Raw genomic sequence first — 7691 nt, forward strand, 5'->3', positions numbered from 1 at the left:
GCACCCCAATGGAGGAGCTAGAGAAAGTACCCAAGGAGCTAAAGGGATCTGCAACCCTATAGGTAGAACAACATTATGAACTAACCAGTACCCCGGAGCTCTTGACTCCAGCTGCATATGTATCAAAAGATGGCCTAGTCGGTCATCACTGGAAAGAGAGGCCCATTGGACTTGCAGACTTTATATGCCCCAGTACAGGGGAACGCCAGGGCCAAAAAGTGGGATTGGGTGGGTAGGGGAGTGGGAGGGAGGGTATGGGGGACTTTTGGGATAGCATTGGAAATGTAAATGAGGAAAATACCTAATAAAAAGTGTAATAAATAAATAAATAAATAAAAATAAGTACCCTGCATTTGTTCCTATCTTAAATGAAAACCTTTCTCCCTATTTAGTATAATATTGACTGTACGATTTCTTACATTTCCTTTATGATGACATATTTACTTGTCTTATTCATTGAGGGTCTTTGTCATAGCTTTTGAGTTTGTTGAACGCCTATTCTGCATCTACTAAGAACTTGCTTTTTCCTTCAATCATTTAATTTGACTTATATTTTTAGAAATGTATTTAACTGTGTTAAACTACATTGACATCCACACAATGAATTTTACTAAATTATGCCAACACATCCTTTTAACATTTTTTTGGAAATAACGTACTTGTATTTTGGTGAGAGTTTTCGCATTCACACACAAACACACACACACAAACATTTACTTGTTCTTTTCTTTATCTGTTGTTTGCTTTTCTGATTTGTGTATGTGGGGATTGCGAGCCTTTGTGTTTGAAAGAGTCACTTACTTTTTACATGCCAGTATATTGTTTTATGACTGAAAGTACTCTATTATATGGATATGTTACGTTTATTTCCCAAGTCACTAGTAATTGGATAGATGAGTGTCCGCTTCTCAGCCATTGTGAATAAAATTGAGAATATCCGTGTATAAGTTACTTTTGTTAATATATCTGTGACTTCTCTTGGATAAATTTGCAAGGTAGCATTACAAGTGTATTTTTGACAATTTGAGAAACAGCAGACTAGTTTTCAAAATGGCTGCACTGTTTTTAATCACCTTTCATTACATATAACATGCATAGATTCCAAATTCTTGAAGTCCTTGTCAACAGTTGGTTTTGTCCATTTCACTTATTGTGATCATCTCAATGGGAACGAATTATTATAGTATTATATTATAGTTGTAATTAACATTTCCCTAATGACTAATGATGCTGAGTATATTTTTATGCCTGTATGGCTATATCATGGCTGGAATTTACACATTAACTTTAGTAACAGCATATCAATTTCTGCAAAACTCAGATAGATATTCAGAAAACTGAATATTATGTATGTTGATTGATTTCTTAAACATTCCATATTAACAGTATTAAGTTTTCCAAGCCATGAGCAGATAATTACTTTGCACTGTGTTTAATTCAGATGAATTAACTTAAAGTCAGGACTTCTGGGATTCTTTTACTGCCTAGATAATGTGCTTGTGATAAGTCATTAAGGCTGGTGCCTTCATTCTTCCGCTAGTAAGAATTATGTTTCATAGACCATCTGTTTTGGGTTGAAGGAGTTCTGTCTACAAATTGATTCTTGAGTGCAATTACTTACAAAACTTGAAAGGGTATTAAACACTTTTTGCATGACTTTTCATATGCTCAATGATGTTGTATCTTTTATTCGAATATGAGATGCTACAGTGACTTAGTTTCATATCTTAATACAACATTCTATTGCATTCCTCAAATAACACATGTTTACTGTAAACAATTCATTTTAAATGATGATGTACTTATTTTATTAATGTATCTTTGAGAAGGTTATTTTCATGCATCCCAACAAGGAAACAAGCCTTCTTTCTTCATTTCTTTGGCTGTGGTATCAATATTGCACAGCCTTCACAGAGTGAATTTGAAAAATGTTCCTCCTATTTCATATTATTTGTTAAGAATGTTATTATTTTTTTAAGTATTTGTAGAGCATTCAGTTGAAATCATTTGGGTCTGAGTTTTTTAAATGCATGTTATTTTATCACACTTTATCTTCTTACATTTTTAGTATAATTTTCTACTTATTATTATGTTTAGTAATTTGTATCTTCTAGGGCTTTTCTCCAATTCATCTCTTTTTATTTGTTTTGTCTAAATTTGTTTGTGGTACTTCTCAGAGTGCCTTTTGATATTTATGAAATTTGTAGAAATATTGTGCATTAATTTTAGTTATAAATAATTGCACCCTTTTTCTTTTTTTCTTGATTAATCTACTGAAAGTGTTATCACTTTTATTCATCTATCTTTTCAAGAAGGAACGTGTTTCATTGTTTTTGTTTTTAATATTCTTACTATTTTTTTATATTATTTATTTCTGGGATAATTTCCAGTGTTTTCTTCTTTCTGCTTTCTGTGTGTTTTTTATACTCTTCATGTCCCAGTTTCCCATCTTTGCCAGTTGCTGGTGGAGTCTTCTATAATTTCCTCAAGGGACCCTAACAGCTGCAAGCACTTAACAACTCATCAGCTCAATGCAGCTCACCTGTGTGAGTGAGCCCTGACAGCTCCAGCTGCTTTGAGTCAGGATTTTTTATTTTCACTTTTTTTCCTCATAAAAGACTTAAAAGTTAAAGGGAAAAGAACTAATGAACCTGCAAGATTACTTTCAATTATTCAAGTGTGGTTCAGGGTACAAAATATTTTAAAAGATACATTTCCTTTAAACACATATTTCCAGCAACAAATGACTAACATATAATTGGAAAGAAATACTGTTGGCAACAAATACTGTAAAACAACCAGAAAGTTAAAAGTAGATTCCAAAAGAGAGAGAAAATACTACCTAAAATCAGAATCAAAATTCTACTTATAAATCTTTTTAAAAAAATATAAACCACCCATGAAAAGAATTTACTATGGCAGTAGTCACCATATAATTGAAGTGAATGGGAAATCTTTTGAAAGAAGGGAAGGTCTTATTACTATAGGGCTAACAATATTGAGCATGGGTATGGAAGTCAATAAAATTACAGAGGAGCAAGATATATCTATTTTTAAAATAAATAAGGCTATTCAAGATAACAGGTAGCTAGTAAGCAAGAAGTGGGAGCTGCTAATCCACACTGCTTCTGTGTGGAAAGAGGCATCTAATAGAAATAGCAAAAACTTTGCCTAGCCAATATTTCCCCAAAGGAATGGCAAATGGCTAGTAACTGTCAAATACATTTTAAATGTAGCAATCTCTACTTTAAAAGAAGAGCCCATTTTAAAAACACCTTTGGAACTGATATGTTCAGCCAGCTTCAATTTCCCAGACCTTTATTCATCACCCTTTATAACTTCATATAAGTGAGCCAAATTGTTGGCTTGGTAACATAAAAGAAGAAATCCTTGGGTCTATTCTGTAGAGTTAGTAAGACTTAGAAGTAGACAGGCTGGTTCAGTCTAAGGTCCAGGTGCTCCTCATTAAATAGCAGGACCTGAAAAGGTGCAAGGTTAATAGTACCTCTACCTAAGGCAAATGGGGCTCTAAATGCTGGATGGTTCTTACATTCATGGTAGGCACTCTGAGGGAAACCTATTGGTTGAATTTCAAGGAATTACTAGATAACCGAAAGTGGAAAGGCACTTTGTGAAGTCCATTCTTCACTATATAGCTGGGGAAACTGAGGTAAAGGGTGTCAGATAGGATGGCTAGCAATTTACTGGAATAGTTTTCTGCTAAATAAAACAGGATCATTTTCTAGAAAAGGTGTTCATATGAATAGGTTTAGAAGACAGCATTGTGCCCAGTGGGTCACCTTAGATACTAGGAAATCTGTCTTGCTTTTCAGCTGTTAAAATGATGTGAGGACTATATAAGAGGTGTCTTGTTTCAGAAGAGACACTTAAGACAATTGTTATGTTCAGACACAGAAACCTTAAGCATAACTCAGCATCTGTTTAACTGTAGTGTCCTTTAGAACATTTGATTTTCAAAGGCATAGATAGTAAAGGCCCCCCAATTGTTTTACCATCCTCATTAACTATACAAACTGCTCAGTGTTCTTTCCTTGACATCATTTCTTAATTCATCCTAGTATTCACTAGGACTAGCCATTTTAGGGCATTTTCAAGGATGGAGTTTCTTAGATTTGTTTTAAGAAAATTCTACATGGTATGTTTTCAAGGATTTTTTGTTAGTTATGTGAAACAATGTTTCCATGTAGCCTGTGCTAGTCCTGAGCTCCAAATCATCTTGCCTCAGCCTCCTGAGTGTAGGAGTTATAAGCATGCACCACTGCCTTGGAGAGTTTTACTAAGGAACTTAAAATATAATTGTTAAAAGTAGATGGAAATAAAGGGTCTCTATGAGGAGTAAGGTGCTGAAGCTAAAGCTATGGCATAATAGCCAGAATATCCAGACCTAAGTAGTCTTGTTTGAATAAGAAATATGCAACTAATTAGCAAGAAATTTTCAGTTCTCTGAGCTGTAAAATAGGCAGTAACTATTTCAGAGGAGTCTGCCATGGTTGTTTAAGGTTACATGTACCAATTTGCTTAATCAACTATTCAATACAGTATAAATATAACACACAACATTAACCCATGTTTATTTTAAATTATTTTGAATATTTAAAAGGAACAAAGGGAAATCCATTTTATTTGATAATTTGGTGGAGAAATACAGTCCATATAACTTTCCTTTAGAAAAGAATAAATTTTGACAAATTAGATGGCTTACAAAAAACTGATGTTGCATTGGGGTTTGGGCTCCATCAGGAAAAGTATAACCATGAGATCCTAAATTCAGTCCCCAATACCAGCAAGAAAAAGCAACATATGCCTTTAATCTCAAAGGTGAAGAGATGTAAACAGGAGGATCCCTAGGCCTCAGTGATGAGCAAGTCCAGCATAATTGGCAAGCTTCAAGTTCAGTTGAGAGACATAACAAGTTGACTTCAGACCTCCACACAATCATGTATATCTACACACACACACACACACACACACACACACACACACACACAGAGAGAGAGAGAGAGAGAGAGAGAGAGAGAGAGAGAGAGAGAAAGAGAGAGAGAGACATGCAGGGATATATACACTACAATACCTGTGTTCTTATCTAGAATCTAAATGAACTTGGTTAAGCATAAGTATATATTTGAATAGATTGTGTTAAATAAAACCATTTTCTTAATCTTTGAAATGAAATGATGTTCTTTGTGACATTGTATTTATACTTCTATCATGTTGATACTATCATGATAACCCTTAATTCTGCAGCAGAACACAAACATAAATATATATGTAATGAATGACTATGGCTTTTTTTTTTTTGCAACTATCACCTTATCAATTGGAAACAAATGTTCCGACCTATGTCCCTATCCCTCCTCCAAGAAAGTGCCAACTTTATTTGATCACAATACTGGAATGGTTTCTTCCCCTAGAATGTTGTTCCCTATGAAATAGTTTGATCATGTTCAAGAGCTTGTTGGGAGTATCGAAGACTGCTTGTGAAAAATATGTATTATATCTTAATTTTGTAGGTGAAAGGTAGGGTGCAAGTGAGAATGATAAATCACTGTGGGAAGTTCTGAGCACATGTTACTATGCCAGATATGAGAATTTCTTTTGACATTTCAAGTTTATTAGGCCAGCTCTCACCCAGTCTGCTGGAATGTCATACTTGAGCATGATCACATCCACATCCCATCAAAATATCCTTGGCAATGACTCATGTATGCAAAGAAGCTACTGTTCAAATTCTTTATAGTCCTTTTAAAAATGCTGTTAAGTATACCTTTTGACCCTACTGTAAAACAAAGGTGATGTATTTCAAATACTTTGGATTTCAAGTATTACAAATTAAGTAAAGTAGTGGCCATATTCTTTTATAGACAGAAATGCAGGCTGACATTGAGACTGTACTTCTTGTGGTTTTATATGTAGCCAACTATTTTCCCAACAGAATAGTAGTACAAGACACAGAAGAAATCAAAACAGAAAGTTTTTTATTGATCCTTTCTGTTTTTATTGATCCTTTCTGCTTGCTTCAAATTAGTCAAGCATTTTATTGACTAGAGCTTACTGAGTTATAGTTTCTCAGAGGGCTGTATCTATATGGAATTCTTATCTACCAAGTGGGTACTAGGTAGATTCTTAGTGAGCAAAGGACTTAATGAAGAATGTGTTTGACACATATATAAAAGTATTAGTGACTGGAAATGCTTAAGGGATAAGTTTTCTAGAGTCATTTGCAAATTTAAAGAAAGCATGAAGAGAGAAAGTACCATGTTACATCAATATGAAGAGAACAGTAGTAGCAGAGTAGAACCATCTTGTCAGACAAGAGTGTTTAAGAAAATGTATATCAGTGCCAGCAAGATTTTCTGACATGACCCATATATAGCTGTCTCTTGTGAGGCTATGCCAGTGCCTGGCAAACACAGAAGTGGATGCTCACAGTCATCTATTGGATGGAACACAGGGCCCCCAATGGAGAAGCTAGAGAAAGTAACCAAGGAGCTAAAGGGGTCTGTAACCTGAACTAACCAGTACCCCGGAGCTCTTGTCTCTAGCTGCATATGTATCAAAAGATGGCCCAGTCGGCCATCACTGGAAAGAGAGGCCCATTGGTCGTGCAAAGATTATATGCCCTTGGTCTTGCAAAGATTATATGCCCTGGGGCATGCCAGGGCCAGGGGTGGGAGTTGGGGAGCAGGGGGGGAGGGTATAAGGGACTTTCTGGATAGCATTTGAATCATAAATGAAGAAACTAATAAAAATTGTTTAAAAAAGAAAAAAGAAAATGTATATCAGATATCTCCTGAAGCCAGAGAATAAATGGTTTCAACTAACCAACTCCTTCCTTTTTCATAATCTATTGCAAATTAAAAATAAATTTACTGCACATATAACATCACATTTTCTCTTCATTACTTGGTAGAATTATCAGGAAGAAACTCTGCCCTGTTATGTTTATTTTAAAATTTTAAGACACGTTTTAAATAGAATTATATCTCTTTCTCACCTCCCTTTTCTTCCTCCAACTTCTACCTCATATCTCTTACCATTTGCTCCACCCCCACATTCAAAAGTTGATAACCTATTTTTCTTTTATTACTAGTACTACAAATATATAAATATAACCTGCTAAGCCATTTTTTTTTTGTTATTTGAGTGTATATAGTTTGAGGGCTGACTACTCTGCAGTGGACAATCTGTAAGACTTTGAGAGAGGCTAATTCTATTTTCTAGTGTTGGGAATCTGGGAAAAGTTTCTTTTTACCACATTGATACTGCCATTCTATCAGGTCTTGTATATGTAGCTATTTCATATATAATATATATATATATATATACATATATATATATATAATTATTAGGTATTTTCCTCATTTACATTTCCAATGCTATCCCAAAAGTCCCCCATTCCCTCCCCACCCACTCCCCTACCCACCCACTCCCACTTTTTGGCCCTGGCATTCCCCTGTACTGGGGCATATAAAGTCTGCAAGTCCAATGGGCCTCTCTTTCCAGTGATGACCGACTAGGCCATCTTTTGATACATATGCAGCTAGAGTCAAGAGCTCCTGGGTACTGGTTAGTTCATAATGTTGTTCCACCTATAGGATTGCAGATCCCTTTAGCTCCTTGGGTACTTTCTCTAGCTCCTCCATTGGGGGCCCTGTGATCCATCCAATAGC

Source organism: Mus musculus, chromosome X (assembly GCF_000001635.26).
Source record: "Mus musculus strain C57BL/6J chromosome X, GRCm38.p6 C57BL/6J".
Classification (NCBI taxonomy): Eukaryota; Metazoa; Chordata; class Mammalia; order Rodentia; family Muridae; genus Mus; species Mus musculus.